The sequence below is a fragment of the Syngnathus typhle genome, linkage group LG17 (assembly GCF_033458585.1).
Source record: "Syngnathus typhle isolate RoL2023-S1 ecotype Sweden linkage group LG17, RoL_Styp_1.0, whole genome shotgun sequence".
NCBI lineage: Eukaryota > Metazoa > Chordata > Actinopteri > Syngnathiformes > Syngnathidae > Syngnathus > Syngnathus typhle.
Window position 1 is genome coordinate 5,422,514 of NC_083754.1, and position 19,477 is coordinate 5,441,990.

The 19,477-nt window shown below is 45.6% G+C and overlaps 1 long non-coding RNA gene across 1 annotated transcript; it reads right to left on the minus strand.

Annotated features, from left to right (window-relative positions):
* Positions 1–2,344: 2,344 nt before the first annotated feature.
* On the minus strand, positions 2,345–15,212 carry LOC133170069 (uncharacterized). The gene is made up of 7 exons (XR_009718493.1): positions 14,624–15,212; positions 10,318–11,615; positions 8,996–9,540; positions 8,730–8,872; positions 8,365–8,396; positions 8,159–8,257; positions 2,345–2,454 (listed from the first exon to the last, which is right to left on the minus strand). It is a non-coding gene; the product is annotated as an uncharacterized LOC133170069 (long non-coding RNA).
* Between the last annotated feature and the right edge of the window lie 4,265 nt (positions 15,213–19,477).

A 19,477-nucleotide genomic window follows, 5' to 3' on the forward strand; every position in this document is an offset into this window, starting at 1 on the left:
ATTGTTAACTATGTTTGTATAGTGGACTTGAAAAAAAAGAAGAAGCCAAGTCTCGTTGTTCTGAACACCCCCTCCACACACCGCGCTCCCAGCATGCAACTCACATCAACTTGCACCTTGTATATAGAGCCTCGGTTGTTCCGCGGCCAGCACGGAGCCGTTCTCTTCTAGAGACAATAGCCTTGATTTGAATCATAAAAGGAGTCCGGCATTATGACACAGTTTCTCCCCGCAAGGGAGGGCGGCACACTAATATTCAAGCTCACTGCCCCGATGCCACCATCCCACCGCCACCTCGCCATCACAACACTAGAACTCGCCTTGAATAAATTACAAGCATGGGTAAGGCCGTGAATGCAGAGGGATGGCTGGGAGTGAAGTTCGTTAAGTGCGCTGATGTCATCGGATCCGTGAAAAGAACTGCTTTTGGAAACACCTGCTTCCTTTGAAAAACCGCATCCGATCAAAGCTGGGTCGGATTCGTAGAATTGGGACTCTTAGAACACAAGATATATAACTCTGCTATTGTTAACACTTTTTTCGTCCAATCAGATTCCAGGTTTGATTTGTTGCCAGTTGTGGTCAAAGTTATGTTTCAGAACATTTCACTTCCTCGTCTGATGTCATCAGTAGAAACGGAGCCGAGTCTTCCCTGTGGAAATGTGACCTGGCCTGCATTGTTGTATTGTTCTGGAACTGAAAACACAGAACTAAATCACGTGTGAACAGCAGCGGGTCGGCCTCCATTCTTTTACTTCAAGTAATTTCAAAAGAAATCCACCGACATCTCGCCGGTTTATTTATTTGCGTTCCCTCTTTTCTCACGCGCACAAACAAACATCAAGTATTGGGTGTTGTGTTTGGACTGCAGCCGGGGTGTGAGAGTGGACGCTTTGGTGGCAAAGTTCTCGCGCACGGCTCCGGGGGAATTCTCCCGTCACACAAACAAGCTTGTCGTCGGCTTGGCGATTTATAACTCTGTTCTCTGCTGGAGAGACAACCCAATGCACTTGGCACAGCCGCTTACCTTACGTGTGACTGGGACGCAACATCTTGACGCCACTAGCTTCTTCCCTTCACCTCTTCCTAAATTGGTTTGCAACCAAAAAGGTTAGCTCAATCTTCTAAGTAGCTAAATTTTGGTGCAGATGTTTGGTAAGATTTTTTTTTTTTTACCAATATGAGCTACATATCTGGTTTTAGGTTGCATAATCTTAAATTAAAATCAAAACTGATAAGGTCAGAAGCTATTGATTGTTAGCTATTGCTAGGTGACCTTTCAGAGCATCACTCGGCAGTGTGTGTGCGTGTGTGTATGGACACAAAGTAGACGTGATGACTCTACCACCCAGAGCAGACTGATTTATGGGCAAAAACCATGAGAGCACCCACGGAGAGCGTGGAGAGGATTAAAAGCCCACCGCCTAATAAAAAGTGCTCACGGCCAATGGGGGGTACCGGGACCTCCTGCTGCCGCATGTCGCAGCCAATCAGAGCGTAGTGGCCGGCTTGATGAGCTTTCATAATTTGGTCATCGCATTGTGTGCACAGTGGTGGTCAGCGTCAAGTGCTGTGAAATTATGGGACGTAAAGCCAAAAGCAAAGACCTGATGAGGTCGTTGCTGAAAAGTTAGACACACACACACACACACAAGTATAGATAAGATAATACTTTGTTGATGCTGGAAAAGTGACATCATCTATTCGAAAAAAAAACCTCCTCCTTTTCCTAAGCACTATTAACAGGCTCTCTTTCATAAACATCACATTCATAAAAAAAGAATCCCTATAACATTAAAACAGTGGTTAAAAAAAAGTCTGCACACCCTTCCTTGTTCAAATGTAAAATAATGAAATCAAGATAAATCAATCCAAAACTTTCTCCATTATTGCGACCTACCTGTACCATTAAATTCTAAAAAAAAAAAATTCCAACTGGCAAAGTCAAAATAAGTAAGGTCATGAAGTTGAATAAGTGTGCACACCCTGTATATATGCAATACAACAAGTTCACTCATTTTGTTTTTAACTTCCCGCAACAATAAATGTGTCATCTTGCATGTTGAGACAACAGACAAAATGGTTGAACTTTTGTATTCTTTTTTTTCTTGCCCACCCACTCACACACACACAGACACACGCACGCACACACACACGGTCATCGCGTCTGGGGCTTTTTTGACTAAAGTAAACACGTGCAAATGATGAATCTTCTTTCAGATTGTGGGAAAAAGTGTTTGACTTTCTCACAAGCTCTCTAAATGGCTATTAAATCCTCAATGTGTACACACGTCCAGGGACGGGCTTGAAGCGAGTGGGGGAGAAAAAAAAAAAAGAGTGTTTTACCTATGTGGAATCTTTTCTGGGCTTGTTCGTCATTATACAGAAGTTTGGGATGGGAGCCATCAGCGGGACATTTGTTTGAAAATCCAAATGGGGAAATAATTTGTTTTTCTGTGAATGGAGAAAAAACAGAGGATGGTGTCAGTGGATTGACATGGACTGAGACTCACTAAGGCATTTTGGTTTCCCAATGTATAGTGAAAATGGGGGGTCAGCGAGGGCACAGAGTAGCCATCCTTGCATAGGAATGTATCACGAACAGAGTTGGAGAGCGGCCACGACTGTGTTTCCGTGTGAAATAGCAACTTAAGGCCACCGTGAACAGCTGCCGGACAGTGCCCCGTTTGCCCCCCCCCCCCCCCGCCTCCCTCCCTCCCCCTTGCCCCTGAGAAGGCCTGTAAATCTTAAGGGAGAACTGAGGTGCCAGCGACGTGCTGAAAGGGAACCAGGGAGGATCCCGGGGTTTAGTGCGAAAGGTCACTTGTGTGTAAGTAAGGCCCTGATGCTGATGACCCAACACACGTTCGAGGATCAGCCGCTGGACACCCATGACGGACCATGAGCTTCCGGGAAGACGGTAGCTGTATGGGGGCTGCGGCCAGAGGGCTTCTACTGACAAAGGCCAATTGCGCTCATTAAGAATATTGGACAGAAAAAGAAAAAAAAAGATCTCAGAGCATGTAATGTGACAAATAAAGCAGCAGAACACCCGAGTTAAGTTGCGACGTGATTGCACTGACAGCCTTGAAAGGCGCTTGAAGCGGCATATGCTCCAGTCAAGACGTCAAATAAAAGACATATTGAGAAAAATGACTGAATTACAACTGCGACTGATCCCACATTTGCCTGTGAAAACGGCAAGAGAAAGACGCGGAGGGGTCCCGAGCGCCCCCTTCATCCCGTCCCTCTTGAGTCAATTGTTGGGGAAGCGCGGTGTCAACCCCGCGCCATCAATCACCCCGTTTCAGAGGAGGGCAGACAAGGCAGGGACCCGCCCCGCAGGACAGGGGGGTGGAAGTTCTCATGCCCTCCCCGCCTCCCGAAGCCCCACGCCCCTACAGACTGGACTCGGACAGCTGGTCCGGCCATTAGGGTCGGCCCGGGACCTGAGGGCCCCTGCACAGCAGCAACAGCTGCCAGCCCACTGGCTCCAAACAACCCCCCCCCACACTCGCACTACTCTATGAAACCCGTATTAGAACATTCCTTTGCATCGCCTCACAAAGATGGCGGCAGTAGGCATCATCCTCGATTATTTGCACTTCTTGGGCTCAGTTTACTGTGAAATTGTTGCTGCTGTTTCATTCTTGTGTGTGCGCTGCAAGCGGTTTGCAAAACATCAATCATGCCAGAGCACCCAACTGTCCATTTTGTGATTATTTTTCTCAGTGGGTAACTCACTTATTAAAAAAAAAAAAAAAAAAAGCAAAATGTCCAACTGAATGCTATTTTATATTAGAAATGTTGAAGTTGCGATTTAAATTGTAAATTTTTAATCTAACCGAACGGCCATGACAGGTGGAGTCCCTCAAGTGTCAATCTTAGGACCCCTTTTGTTAAGGAGTACATTCTTTTTTGTTCTTTTTTGTTTTGCAAATGCTTTTCGATGTTGTGATTTTGGTTTGGTTGAGTGAAGCATATTGACTTGCTTTCGTGTGCTATACAAATGTCACCTTGCCTTTAACAACGTCCACGTCTATAAGCGCTACCTTTCGAAACTGCATGTTAACCACAAACATCTCCCTCCGAGCTCATTTTTCCTTGACTGTGATTGTGTTTATCCTACAAATATGCAACCATGCCATTTCTGTGTGACTTGTGGCTCGCAAATGCACGCTGACTGACATAAACGCATGAATGTGCGGTGTGTGTGTGTGTTCCAAGAAGAACGGGAGAGGCGTTAGAAGAGATTACAACACAGTCCCTCGGGGTACTTGTTACTCATGCGCTGCTGGCAGCGGCGTGGTTCCCACACTTCCACCATCGTGAGGTGAGAAAGGCTGCACCCACACCGCCCCCACCTACACCTTTTACGTGTCCCAGCAAGGCCCATTTAAGTCGGGATCATCCGTCCTTAAAAAAAGGGGAAGACAGAAAAAAAAACACTCAAGCTGGCTTGTGCGCAATCCAAACAACTGCCAGCGAGTCACAATGCAAGTGCACCACTAAGGTATAATTATTACTGAAGCATCCCATGAGGGACACTCCCCCCCCCCCCTTCCTCCACAGCAAATCTCGATCTCACCCTGCATGCACAGAGTTCAACCAAGAGATGTCCGTCACAATCTTGCGTGACTTCTCTCATTGCATAACGCAATGCCAGTCTTCCGAGAAAGTGGGGAGTAAAACTGGTTGTCATGCAGACACAGTGGAACCATAGCCAGCTCATTTTCCATTGTATTTTCTATTCTTCTTTTAGATCAGAATTTTGTCAAACAGCATGACAGTCGCTCTAATTCTGCAAGTTTTTTTTTTGTTTAAGACAATGACAAATCTTTTTCCATGAATTTTGGTTTAAGTTTATTTCCAGTTAATGACTCTCTTGTATGGAGCACAAATGTTCTCCCACATTTTTGAAGAGCAATGAAATGACTCTTTTGTTTCTGGAGTCCGATTCAAAGGACGCATCATGACAACTGTCCGCTGTCTTTATCCGAGCCCATTGAAGATGGTGTGAGATTATATGTGATTCTAATCCCTACTTCATTATAGTGGATGTGCCGAGGAGAGCCTGATCAGGAGTTAACATGTCACAGCAGCTGTGCTAAAAAAAAAAAAAATAGATGATGCTCATGGATCTGATAAACAAAGATCAGGCCCCCAAAAATGTTCTTCTGGGTTTTAATGAGTGTGCTGCATTCCAGTCTGTGGCCCAGAAGCCCACTTGAGTGATAAGGGAAGCCGTAATGGAATAAGACGGGGTGGGACAAGAGGGAAGTGTTGGTAGTTGACAAGGTTTAAGTGCTGTGCGCCTGAGGGCAAAAAAGGAAATCTCTTCAAGGATTGCTGACCGCTTACTTTGTAGAAGATTAGAATTCAGCCACGAGCCACGGGCAGAATTGATCATCTGCATGTGACGACTTCATTGCAAAGATAATACGGTTCGGTTTTTATGTTTTACTTGAAATGTCAACTAAGTGAAGTCCGTGCTGCTATTAATATCTCGCTTCTCAGAAGTGGGCCACAAAGGTCAAGTGCATGTTTGGAGCAGGTAGCAGTGCTCTCAAGAAAGACTCGGTGCCGATGAGGAGGAAAAAAAAATTGGAGAGGTGCGGGGGCATGGGGGTGGGCTGATAGTGGCAGACATTCCACCCTGGGGGGAGGGTGGGGGGTAATTCCACTTTTATTAAAACACAAAGAGGAAAATAACCAGCCAGTCTATGGCGGCAGGAAGTGGAAATTGGCGTGACGGTGGGGTACATCCATGCTCGCATTCATAATAATAAAAAAATAAATCACATCATTGTCTCTGGACCTGGTTAATCTTTTTGAGTGAATCCCAAACCATCTAGCTTCTCCATTTCCTCTTTGTTTCTTCCCCCTCCCAGTGTTCTAAAAACGCCCCACAGATGTTTCTCCACGGAGATTTCTGTAGCGCTCCTCCTCCCGTTTGTGCGTGTTTAGTGCGGCGTCCTGCAGCTTCAGGTTGTCTTATCTGTCCCCGGGTGGATCCTCAAAGGCTCGCCAGTACTAATCTCTCCTGAATGGATGAGTTTATTGTCGGAGCAACTTTACAACCAGGCCCTCTGGCCGTTCCGACCCCTCCCGGTGACCTGGTCACTGTCTCCATGGCAACTAATGCAGGAAAGTGGGATCATGCAGCAAAGAGGCTGAGGCCTCCCCAAAATAAATCTCCAAATAAAAATATATATTTTTTCATTTTCTTCATTTCCGCACCTTCCTAAACAAATTTACATCTCTTCCTCAAATGCCCGCCCTGGAAGAGAAAGCCAACGGAGACAATCCAGAGATTCCTGCATGCCATTGTGTCCTCTCATAGTCTCTAATTTAAGAGCAGTTGTCGGGTCCTGCAAACCCTCAAGCATCAAAGCTGGCTGAGGAAGAAGATGAGGAAGAGGAGGAGCAAGAAGACCCCCCCTTTTAAGCCACTTTCTTAGCTTGACATAATGACTTTTAACACCTGTAAAAATGGAGGCAAAATTACAAAGCACTCACTTCAAATCATGAAGACTGCAATCTACGGGAGCAAGCTACAAATATGTCTAATTGGACCAGGATGAACGATAATGCTAAGAACAACTCCTGTGTATGTCTAGCCTGAAGTTTGTAAAGTGAAGCTTCCCCGCGAGCACCTGTTCCTCTGAGGAGGAACCCAGGCTCATAGTCACCTGTTGCTTATTTTTGTTTCGTGAGTGATGATTGCGACGTGTGTCATGAGAGCTCATGACAGGCAGCTTTCTCACAACAGAGGAGACACAAAAATATCATTAGCTGCTACTGCTGTGTGAGGATTTATTTTACGGCTTGAGGTTCTCACACTGGTGTTGGTGGAGGACGTGTTAAGACATGCTGGATCCCAGATGTGGTCCACACTCTGCTCCATAATTACACCGTGGACTCTGTTGTGGGAGCTAATTACTAGGAACGGCTAGCTAACGCAAACCAGCGCATGGATGCCATTTGATTTATTCGACCTCGGATGTCTGTGTTGCGCATGCGTGCACCCCCCGACACACACACACACACACACCACCACCCACACACACACATATCGCAGACAGATGCGACTGCAATAACACAATAACATTTCACAATGTTTTGTCTGACACATACAAGAATTTATCCAACTGATGCACATTAGCAAGTTCCCCATTTTTTTTTGTCTTGCTGTCGTCAGCACACCAGTACGTGTGAATCTTAATACTTTGGATGGTGGATTTCTAAAAGCCATCTTGGGGGTCTCCAAGCCGCACTCCCATGGACGCGCTGTTTCGACAGCTTGTTCTAATTCCGCCTCGTTCACCGAACCACCCGGAGGACAAACAGGGAAGCGGAAGCACCTCGCTCCCATATTACTTCGAAAAAGAGCAGCCCGAGGGGAGCGAGGAGGAAGAGGGTCAACGCAATCATAGGCGGGCTGGAGGCACGGGAGTGAAGGGGGTCACAAATCAGACCCACACCCTTTCATTAACTGGGGAATTCTTCTCCCTCGGATAGAGTCCAAACTCTTTGCGTTTTTTTACGCAAATTAGCTTTCAGTCTCTCTCATGTGAAGTTCTCCACGATTCTGCCAGTTTGACCTCCAGCATTAATATTTCCATATGTGCTATTTCTCCAGCAATCATAACTTGGTCTCGCTCACATATTTAAGGCAATAGGGGAGAATTTGTTAAGTTAACTAAAATGTCATTGTAACGTGAAAAAGAACAAAAGTTATCTGGTTGTAGCCTAGCTAACAGTTAGCCTAGCTTCTTCTCTTCTTTTGGAAGTTCCTTTGGCACCACGCTGCCTACTATAGTTTAGACTGTGTATTGCAGTATGTATGATGTCATGCATTGTGTATGTATGCCTCCAGCTTTGTGTAAACAGTTTATCCAAAGCCACTTTTTTTTTCCGTTCCGAGTGCACAAATCAAGGCCCGACTTGAATCAAGACAACTTTTAATGGAATTTAGAATTGTGGGTTCCATTTTTCACTTCCTGCATATCTAATGGCCAACTTGTCTCAATACATTTGTCCATGATACTACATACCAAATCCTGCTTCATCGATCCCCGAGCGAGGGGACACCATGTGGGAAAATCGGCTCCCTCCGAACCGGATCGATGTAGGACAGATAACAGTGTCCACTGACCTTGGCTGACATGCGTGGAAATCCTTTATTTGTGTGTGAGAACTTCCTGGTTTTCTCCATCAAAATGAACAGCGGCGAGGTCACCGCTGGAACGAGCCCCTGTGGAAAAAAAAAAACTGAGTGAGGGTCAAAGGTGCAGAACAATTAAAGCGAGCGCTTTGCACTAATGTGGCGCCTTGCGGCAGTTGAAGGACGTTTTTATTTACCTGCTGCCGCTTTGGATTTAACAACATGTGACCTGGAAAGAGAAGCAAACAAACAGTACAAATTGGCTGCAAATGTTAGTGAGCCTGATATTGATCATTTGCATCTTCCCATGATTAAAGTAGTTAGCGTTTGTTAGCATGCTCACAAAACCCTTCAACCAAGAAAGATTTATTTTTTTTACCATGAGAAGTGGAAAAGTATGTTGAATTCAGACAGATTAATGATAATATAATTAAACTTGTGGTTTGCTTCCAACCCAATGAGACCTGAAATCTCAGTTCATGTTTATTTGTCTGCCATTTTCCTGTAGAGAGACTCCTTCGCTTTCTGTCCATTTTTTCCTCTGAGAAAATTCTCAACAAACCTCACAAATGGTGAATTTTTATCCCATCCCGGTCGTTTTTGCAACCTTCCCATCCGCGTTCGCTGTGGGAACCAAGGGCACAGATACGAGCAGGATGTGGGAGCCTAGGAGCGCCCGGTGGGTTAAACACATAACGGGGGTAACTAGGGGAAGGGAGGAGGGGAGTATTAGCACACGACTCGACCGCTTGTCTTGACTGTACATGTGCGTGGGTTCCAAAGTGTGTTTGAGGAATCACAAGATGGAAGGATAAGATGATCTCCCACCTACGTAATTCTCCACTCAGCCATGTCAACATGATGACTATCTCTCACTGGAGTGGCAATAAACTTCTGTCAGGACGAGCCTCCTGTCATGTTATGTTAAGATTTAACTGTACGGGGCCGAAGAGGAGCAGGAAGAGAAAATGAAAAATGATACCGTGCCTCCTCCCTCATAATTTCGGAGTCATTACAGGTAGATTTGTTTTTATGACATATAACTGAAACGCTGGTCTTCAACCTTGGCATCGTTATCAAGCAGCCACCAAGTCCTCGGCGTGCCGTCGTGTTTGCAAATCTCTACAGTACACATTCCAGAGGTGGCACTATGGGAAAGCAGAGTCATATTGTTCTCAGAGTCTAGAGACACAAAAAGGCAGAAAAGCAAAGGGAGGAGCAAATGCTAGAGTCTGTTTCGTATCAACGCGGTTCGCAAACACGGCAGGATAAGAAAAGTCAGCGCCGTGTGCGCAGTCAAGTCATCAGCTTCTGCAACTGCTCTCGCTGGCCTTTGTGGTGGTTGAAGTGGGTGACTGTGTGTGGTCCGCGTGCTAGAGGAAAGAGAGAGCAGATTTGGACTCTCTTCCACACACACAACCACACACACACTCTCAAAGGAGAGCAAAAGACACAGCGGTCCAATAAACTGCGGCCCGGCGAGCCCGCCAAGCTTGCTTTTGTCTAAACGAGAAGGACGTCGCCGACGTCGCCGCCTTTGCACAGACCTAAGCGGCCAAGGGCGTAAAAGAGCAGAACAAATTGGCAAAGCGAGAAGAACATCTTCTCAACCGTGGCAAATGCTAACGTCATTTCCATCAGTCAAACAGCTGCAAGAGGCGCTCGGGCAATATGCAGCTGATTGGCCGTCGACTGCACCACATGACTCAACTCGTCAACCGCAGGAACTGGTAGTTTACAGAGTTGCAAAAAAGCAGTCGAGAGTTAAAGAGAAATTGTTTGACTGCATCTTCCAAAAGTCTTGAAGCCGGAAGTTTTCCACTTTGCTTTGGAGGAAACTCGAAACCCTCGGATCGGGTGCAACCAGCGTGGTTATTTCCCACAATTGGGACTGCATAGCGAGCAGCCAGATTTCGATATCTGACACTAATCACTCATTACAAGTGTATCTATTGTGCAACGAGCCGCTAAGAAGAACTTTGACAGCTGCTGCTACTGCGTCCAACTCGCCGATTCCGGGAACGTGTCAATTCCCCCCAGAAGATGAGTGCTTATTTTTCTTCTTCTTGTTCTTTCAATATACATTTAGAAAACAGAAGCGACACACACGTGAAGTTTCTGGTCGCCAGCGGATCCAAATATTTCTTTACCGTGTCCAGGAAGAGATTTGATGCTTTGGTCACAGATTAGCTTTGAGCTGAACAACATGTCATGAAAGTAGCATTCCGGGAGTGTCTGGAAAGAGGGGATCAGCGTTAAGCTAAACGGGGGGGGGTCGGTTCCGAGAGGTTTTAACGCGGCACCTGTCGGGTTCTGGATTCGTCTGTGCAGCTGTGCTTTCGATCTCAAGCTCGGCCAAGACGGTCTTGACTCATATCACCCTCTGTTTGAATCGCTCACATAACCATGGAAGAGCTCCAACGTCAGCGATACGTAACACAAGGAATGCGGCTGGATTTGAAAATAAGTGAGTAGCAGTTTGACGTGTCATAAATGAATCCAAACAAACCGTAACTCAGCTCCATTGTTGTTTTTTCCTCCTTTCAAAGCGGCTTCAGAAAACAATGAACCAAAGGGCTCCTTTCTGTTAACTTTAATTGAGCGATGTAAAACAGCAAGTTAAGGGCCCGTCTACATTTAGGACTTTGTCTCCTCGATTATATACTCATATTTATTTTCCTCTGTTAAATGGAAATTAGCCCCCAGCACCTCGCCCTCCGAACCCTTGAGAGAATAGCGCAAGCGATGTGACTCGAGGCCTGTGGGCAGTCCTCGCAAAAGTCCATTTATAACCCGATGGCTCCAAATAAGCAGAGGAAGCAGGAGTTGCACTTTCCCACAGTGCTGCAGGAGGCCAAACGCGACTTTTCCTTTATGACCGCATGGAAAAGTGCACCAACACACAGAATGGGCGGACTGGTGGACCGTGGCCAGATAACACAGGCTGAGCGACTCGCTATCTGATTAGCCAACTTGAAGCTAGCCACGCATGCTGATAGCGGCATGTTTTTAATTCTTTATAAAACCTGGACACGACTATTGGTTGTTTGCTTAAACAACTCAACTCAACAAAGAAGTCACCCATGTTATGATTAATATTATAGAGGAAATTGAGTTTGAAGCAAGTTAGCAAGTTTAGCGTGTGGTTCGCTATCTGATTAGCCAACTTGAAGCTAGCCACACATGCTGATAGTAGCATTTTTTTTTTTTTATTATTGGACACATTTACTGATTGTTTGCTTGAACAACTCAACTTCAAGAAAGAAGTCAGCCATGTTTTGATTCATATTATGAACTACAAAGAAGGGACGTTTGACGCTAGTTAACAAATTTAGCATCTGCTATCATACAGTTTCATTTCCAGACCAAAAACTTGTTTTTGAAAGGCTACTTTGAGGGGGTTTGAGGTCCTCAACGGCCACATGTTGTCATTCCTCATCTGAAGGCCCTATGGAAGTGGTACGAACAAACACAAAGTGAGTGACAGGAAGGAAGCGAGTCCTTTGAGAGGATTGACTACGAATTAAATCAGCGATTGCCGCAGCAAAGCCGAGGACCCCCATACAGACAAGCGTATCGCGTTTCAGACACGCACACGTCCGGATACATTACAGTGGCGACGTTGGCCGTCGGTCACGTCTATCAACTGGTTTACTTTGAACTTGGATTTGAGCAAAATGCAGGGTCCCGAAAGAGAGCCTGCATCATATTTCACAGGGAGGATCTCTGTTTACAAATCCAGATGGTAATCATTCACAACCTCTGGATGGATGAGGGCGAGAATTTGGTCGCATTTCCCCGAATTCAAATGGGGAACATTAACAAGCAATTAATTCAATTTTGATCTGTCTGGATGTTGCTATTAGCTGATTTTCGTTCTATTAGAACAACTTGAGAGGGACGCAACACCGTCTCTGCTGATGTTCTGATTACTTAAATTCCAAACAATGTCTTAAGGTCAATTCAACTATTTATTCAACCATCCATTTTCTATACAGCTTGTACTCATTTGAGTCGTGGGTGGGCCCAGCTAACTTCAGGCAAGAGGCTGAGGAGCAAGCATGGGGAGAACATACAAACCCCACACAGGAAGCCTGGATTCCAACCTACAATCTTAAGACTGTGAGAATAATGATCAAAAGAAGCTTCCAACAATTAATTTTTAAGTCATTTTTGTTTCCAGTGCCCCCACGGGGCCCCCCTTTAGCTCCGCCAGTGACCAACTGCAGACTTTGTAGTCTTAAAATCTCTGGTCAACACTTTATGTGTGCACCATTTAATTTGATTCATGAATTGAACTAACTGAAAATATAAAGTATACTATTATTTCTTTAGATGATATTTTGTGATGCAGCCCATCAATTCTCCCAAATCCATTTGGAGGGCAGCTGTGTAGCGACGACAGTTACCATCCAGCTGGCTCCAAGTCTGGGAACCGGCAAGGAGAACTAAGATGCATTTTGGACCATTACAAGCCTATGCATGACTGCCCTCCCTCCTCCTCCTTTGCTTCTCTTGCACGTTTTCATTTCTTTCAAGTAGACAAAAGCACAGCAGATCAGCTCAAATTGTCAATATAATCAGCGGCTCTGTTCCAGGCCTTCTTCTTCCCAAAAATTACAGTGCCATGTGGTGCAGCAGGATTCCCACATGAGAGGGAGCAGCATGCGGCGAGGGCCGTGTGTTCCGTTTCCTGCGGATTAACTTTGTATGCGGCACTTTTTTTTTTTTACTGTGACAGGCCGAATCAATCTAATGTAAATAAGCGTAAGTAACTTTCAACAAACACATGCAGTTGAAAGTGAGAGAATTCCTCCAGTGGATTTAAACTTCCCCCGCTCTCCCAAGATCTCATGCTCGCTTTCCCGACGGCGCCGGAGCTTCACCGACTTTGACTTCCCACATTTGAGAGTTACTAAAAAAAGCATCTTCAAATTGCAACCAGAAGTTTCCCTCCCACGCTCTTTCAATTAGAACGGGGTCTTATACACTGGGAACACTTTGGCTTGTCGAGCCACTTTAAATTTTGCTAATCATGGCTCGGGATGCGTACTGAGCGGGAAAAACAAAAGGAGACTCCAAGAATTACACTTGTCAGTTCCTATATTTACACTCCAAGTTTTATCTCACTAAAAGTTTTTTTTAAAGTTGCAGTATGGAACTTGATCTCTGTGAGATAGCCTGACAGTTTATTCTTCACACTCATCCCGCCAGTGTGTTATTGTTGCACTTTCAGCAAAAGTATGGCGGCCCATTCAAAGGAGGGGGGGGGGGGGGGGGCTCGGCGATAAACTTGCCATCAGAAAGACGACACGACATCCACACGTCTTATCTGGAAGGCCCACATGAGGGTTGGAGCGCGTGTCCGTGCGTGCGTGCCGTCATGCGTAAAGGGGACTCGGGACCGAAAAGACATCTTTGGGTCACCGTGGACCGATTAGACGGAGAAGACGGGGCCAAGGCGGGAATACAGCTGGATAAATGTTGCTGCTTTCGGAGGAGCTTGTCTAATTATGAGCTTAGGCAACATTTCAGATGTGGTTTGCTGATGCGGCTTGAACATCTGCCTCAAGTGCGGCATGGACATTTGGGCTTGCCGTGCCTCTTCATTCAACCAAGGAAGTGTTTCCATAATGTATTTAAAATGAAGTCATCTTAATAATTTAGGTTTAAAAAAAAACAACCTAAAATGAGGTCATGGCGCTTGAGCACTTGTTGATTTTGGCGGATGAGTCATTCATTCGAATGAAGCCAAACGGGACTTGGAGTAAAATTTATTCAACTTGTTTGTGCATGTAGGTTTCGGTGTCACACCCACAATCAGAGTACAATAAAAAAATTTTTTTTTAATAAGATCAGTCTTGGTTGTGAGAGCAGAGTTTCTAACCCTGGGGTCTCTCCCACGCCCCCGCCTGCCATTTCCTGCATGTGCAAACCAAACCCAGGTTTGAAAGTGTGTGTGTGTGTGTGCGTGTGTGTGTGTGTGTGTGTGTGTGTGTGTGGTGATGATGCATACGCACCTTGCGCAATAACAGTCAAAGATTGTAGCAATATTAATAATTGCACAGGCTCCAGTCACACCCCTCCCCAACTGGGCCAGACTCAAAGGCCAAAAACAACTGGACAAGTCCCTCTCTTGGGCATTAATGACTGAGAGGAAAGAATATCAAAAATAAATAAATGAAGTAACCCCCTGAATTGTTGCGTGGGAGAGTTCAAAATGCCCCAAATAGTCTTTTAGTAAGATCGCTGGAATGGCCGTCTGCATTTTTTCACCATACAAGGACTCGTTCTGGGGACTCGACGTCACCTTCCTGACACAACAACTCAACGCAATTCACCGCACACAACATTAGGAACACAAATCTCCAGATTTTGCAGGTGTACCTAATAAAGCGTCTGTGGGTGATTGGCAACTCCCACACAACAGATCTCATAGACAATAGAATGACTCACGAGCAGACGCTGATTGAGTCCAGACGCTCTCGCTTTCGTCACTTTTATCTGGCTGCTGTCGTTTCCGAAGCTTTGAGTGCCACTTTCTTTTGGTGTCTTTCTTCCTCTACCTTTGTCCAGTACTTCTTCCTGTCTAGAAACACAAAACAAGATCTAAGAAGTCTCCGGTAAAAAGTTCTTTACATACTGACAATTATTTATTTCTATTTTCTCATGTCCGGTACAAACAATCAGCTGCTCTGCCATTGAGGTCTTCCATGCAAGTGATACAAAAAACATTTTGGAGCGGGCTCCAAGCGAAATACTCGGTTGGCACAAGAGGACCGTAATCCCGAGTTGGTCGACCTTCTAATCTGCAGACGTTTAGTAGCGTTGGCACGTCGCTTAGAGCTGTCAGCCCAACGTCCAAGGGAGGGAACTCTGGATTTAATTTGCGCAAAGGCCTTGCCAGAACTCAGAAAGAAAGCAACAACAGAGAGAAATGGAGGCCCGTACTATTAGTGCTCTGGTTGCATGTTGAGTTTCTGCAATTTACGCTTTCGACAGGATGTGAGAGTAAAAGAGGCAACGTAAACCTCGCCGAGTGTGGAAAAAGTGGCTCGAGTGTTTATATGTTTCAATGCATGGGCGTGTGTCGGGGAGTACGAAATGAAATGTTTATTGGCCGCACACCAAATTTAAACAACGCCCCCGAAACAAACGCAAGATTTCAAAATCAAAATATTTTCTCACTCTCGGTTTTTTTTTTTTTTGTCCGGACTTGCGCGGAACAGCGTGTAAGCCGCCCGTGAGAAGTGACAGCTAACGGTGGTTTCGGTCGAGTATTTCAGGTTCAGTTCCTGACGCAAGAAAAGTCAAGTTGAGGCCTGTCGTTCTTTTTCCTCCTTCTTCATTTCTTCTCCTTGAGAACCAAAAACCACTGAAGGCTGACTGGCTTGCCTCAAAGCGTGGCAGCTCCTGCTGCAAGTCATTCCCATCCTACTCATCTGTTTATTATTTCCCTGTGCGGGCTTGTGCCTTTACGAGGAAGCGGGGGAATAGGTCAGAATGAGGGAATAGTCTCCCATGTTTGATAGATTTGTGAAAGAAACCATGCGCGGGGTCAGATGGGAACTGAGCAACATGTGTTGCACTGTATGCCCGTCAACTGATTATGCCCCAAAGGATCTAGAAATGAAGATCAATCAATCACATCAGCAATTTTACAGCACCCGGTATTCTGGAATGCTTCGAGACTTTACACATGAGCGACTGCCATGCACTTGTGGGAACACTTTTTGGGGAAGGTCCCTTTGCTGATTCAGCAAAACGTCCACCCAGTGCACCATAAAGGCAGAGATTCATTCGGCCTACAAATGTCTTCCCACTAGACTGGATGCTTCTATTTTTTTTTTAGTTTCACTTCCTCTAGAAGTCATGGCCACATCTATCATGACTGTTGCTACAATGTAAACCATTAGAGGGGTTTACTGATGCTAAAGTTTTTCACGTAAAGATGAGGATATACTTACTTACAGACTTCTAACATCTTATATGACTTTTTTTTTCCAACCGTTAAGTGACCACACTATGGGCAAAAACAGCCATGTTGCTCTTTACTCGAGACGTGTAGTCACAGAATGAACAGAATAAGCTAGGCTACTTGTTAGCTTATTTGCTAACAGCATCTTTCCACTTTACATAATAAAATAGCTCAAATGAACTCCCTGTTGACCACATAACACATTAAGATTTCCAAATGTGCATATTTATGAGTTCCACCATTTCTTTGTCAGTCCTGGCTGATTCCCAAGCAGCTTAAAGGTGACTGAAAAGTTTTAGCCTCATGAGCACCTGCAAATTATCATGCCGTGCTAGCTGTAACAAAATAAAAAGTTCAAAATTTTTCAAAGTCTGTATCCAAGGCTCTCTGACAGTGTTTCGAACTTTCAAACGATCACGTTCTTGGCTTCGTGCTTGAACACCTTGTAGTGCATAACTAGGAAGACAGCTGCTGAGGTACGGCATCACGAGCAGCGTACGAAATCCCCAAAGCGCTTCTCATAACTCTCCCTCTGACACTTTATGAAGTTTTCAGAGCACCAGAGGAGGTGGCGAGCATGTGTAGACAGTTGTTTCCCCTGCTGCCTTCGGGGCTCCCGCCATAGGTTTTTATGTTCTGCCGAGTGTGGGTACTCCACTCCGGCGCCCTCTGACCTTCCCACAGCGACAAGAGGAGAGGCCTTGTGACGGGAAAAGCGAGGACCCACACAAGTTGTCTCAAAGTCACATTCCAGGGGACGTTTTTCCCACTGTCGAGCAAACACATGGCTGTGTTCTCGCTTCTGGCTTACGTTCAGGGGAGTGGGTGATTGTGAGTGGGGTCCTGGACGCCACTCATGGCCCAGCTGACCTCTGGCACATGCCACAGCTAGGCTATTCTGCGCAGGTCAGGGGAAAAGGCAAAAGGGCCCGGTTGTGGGAGAAAAGGATCTTGCCATTAATATGGAATACAAACTCTTGGCTTTGATTCCACGGGAAATATTTCAACTGTACATGGGGAAAGCTTTTGCTGCGTTTGTCTTTTTGACGGATGGCCGGTAATGCTTCCGATTCTAATAGTACTTAATTTTAATCATACTTCTTATCCGCCTTCAGCTTCCGATTACGACATATGTGGGCGATGCTACTTTTGTATTCTTTTTATCAAACAATCCTGAGCTTCTTCAGGATGATGAGCAAAATATCCTCCCTATGTTGCGGCATTTCCTCTGAGGAGGAGTTTATTTGGCTTGTGGCCGAGGGGGGTGCGTTTACACCATACTTAATGATCGGACGAGAGACAACAGATAAATAAATCAAACCAACATGCTACATTCTGGCATGTGAAGGGCGGAAAAATAGAAGTAAAAATGAATGTAATCTAATTTGCTGTTGTTAAAGACAGACATGGAAGGGGGGGGGGGTGAGAGGGAGAGTGGCCAAAACGACAGAGGAGTGTTTGTGTTCTGATTAGACCCAGCCAAACGGAGGCGGCTCACCAATGGAGATAACCAACAAAGACGTCTCTTCACCGAGGACAAATCGACGAACATCTTTTCACGGTCAATAGATGGAGGCATTCTTTTGTTTTGATGAGGGGACGGGGGTAAGGGAGGAGGAGGGGGCGAAAAATCAATGGACACGGCGCACAAAGATCCCCTTCATCCCGCTCGCCGTGCAGGCCCGGATCAAAATACGCACGCTGGCTGCATAGCGTGCACTCCAAACATTTTCATCGCTCTTCAGATTCAAGTGCGAGTTTCACAAATAAAAATCGGGAGATTTTTCAGGGTACGGACACATGCAGGAAAACAATACTGGAAAATCTGGGGGTTGAAAGAAAATGCTACAAAAAGTTTGAGTGTGTATTTGAGAGGTGGGCCCCCAGACAGCACAGGTGTGAAGGGTATTTAAGGGGGCAAAAAAAAAATGCAGAGGAAAGGGTGCAACAGGTGTCTGAAAGCCCGGAGGTGGTGAAATGTACTGTCACAGCAGAACCTCAACTTTGGACTTGTTTGGATTCTAAAGAGAAAAAAAAATCCATTCATGACTGAATAGTAAACTTGGATGTCAGTCATAAAAAACACATTTGTGGGGACATGTGACTTGCAGGGACTTTTGACGCAAGAGGCCTGGTGTGGTTTTCGAGTGGATTGTTTGAATTCAGTTGAGCACTAAAATAAAGTAATGATTTACATTTAATTAAAAAAAAACATGCTCATGCTTTTCTGCTCATTTAAAATTGTTTTGCAAAATGTGAAGCTAGAAAGTGTGCTAACGTGTCATTTAATCACAGCACTGACCATGTGTTTGTTGTTTTCCTCTTTGTCCTTCTTTTTATCTTCCAACATGGTGCAATATTACACCGATATTACATCATTGTAAAGAATAAAAGCGCAGCATCGCATTACCCGCTATCAGATGACATTGTTTCCCAGCCTTGGACCATTACCCGTAATTCTCTTGTTGGGGAATGACAAGGCTGGTACACACACACACAAAAACACACACACACACGCTCACTAATCACAGCCGCAGGATCTGAGAGCCGACTCTCTTGGATTGTTTGTGTTGTGGTCTGGAGAGAAGGGGAGCGAGCTAATCACGTCACGCTCGCCACAATAGTATTTCTGTCGGACAAACAATACGCGTGACTCATCTCTTTTGAAAAATGCCCCCAAATGATTTTGCAAAAAAAAAAAAAAAAAACGTCTGGACTCAGAACCGGAGAGAATCTCCCCCGCCCGATTTGTCGTTGTTGGGTGTGTGAGAGGTCATCGCACAGGGGAGGTAAAGACGGACAGAGAGGGCAGACAGACAGTGGCGAGATGGATGTTCTCCGTTTGTTTCTCCCCGTCGCCTCTGTTGCTTTAACGGACGCCGCAGGACAACTTGGCCTTCTCCTTGTTTTGACGCGGGAAAGATTGATAGTGGTCCCCTCATACTCCATATTTGGTCAATGCATAGCGCAGCCTCCTTGAAGCTCGTGATTTTGCAACAAAAGTCACGGTAAAGGCTCTTAAAGGAGTGCCGGAGGGTTTGCGATAAAAGACGAGTCTGCTCCCGAGTTGCGCTGACCCGGGATCAGGCTCGAGCACTCCGTCTAGACAGCCGCTCCTTTTAAAGCCGCCGTCCCCGAGCCTCGCGAGCCTTTTCTTTGCCGAGTTATCCGAGTCTAGTTCTCACAATTTCCTGACCTCGTGTCTTTGTTGTGAGCCCGTCCCGTCCATCTCATCATAATCTCGAAAGAGGTGAGCCGGGCCTCGAGTCTCACAATGAGGATGGTGGCAAGTGGATTAAGCCGTAACACAAGAGAGCAGGCCAATCGCGTGC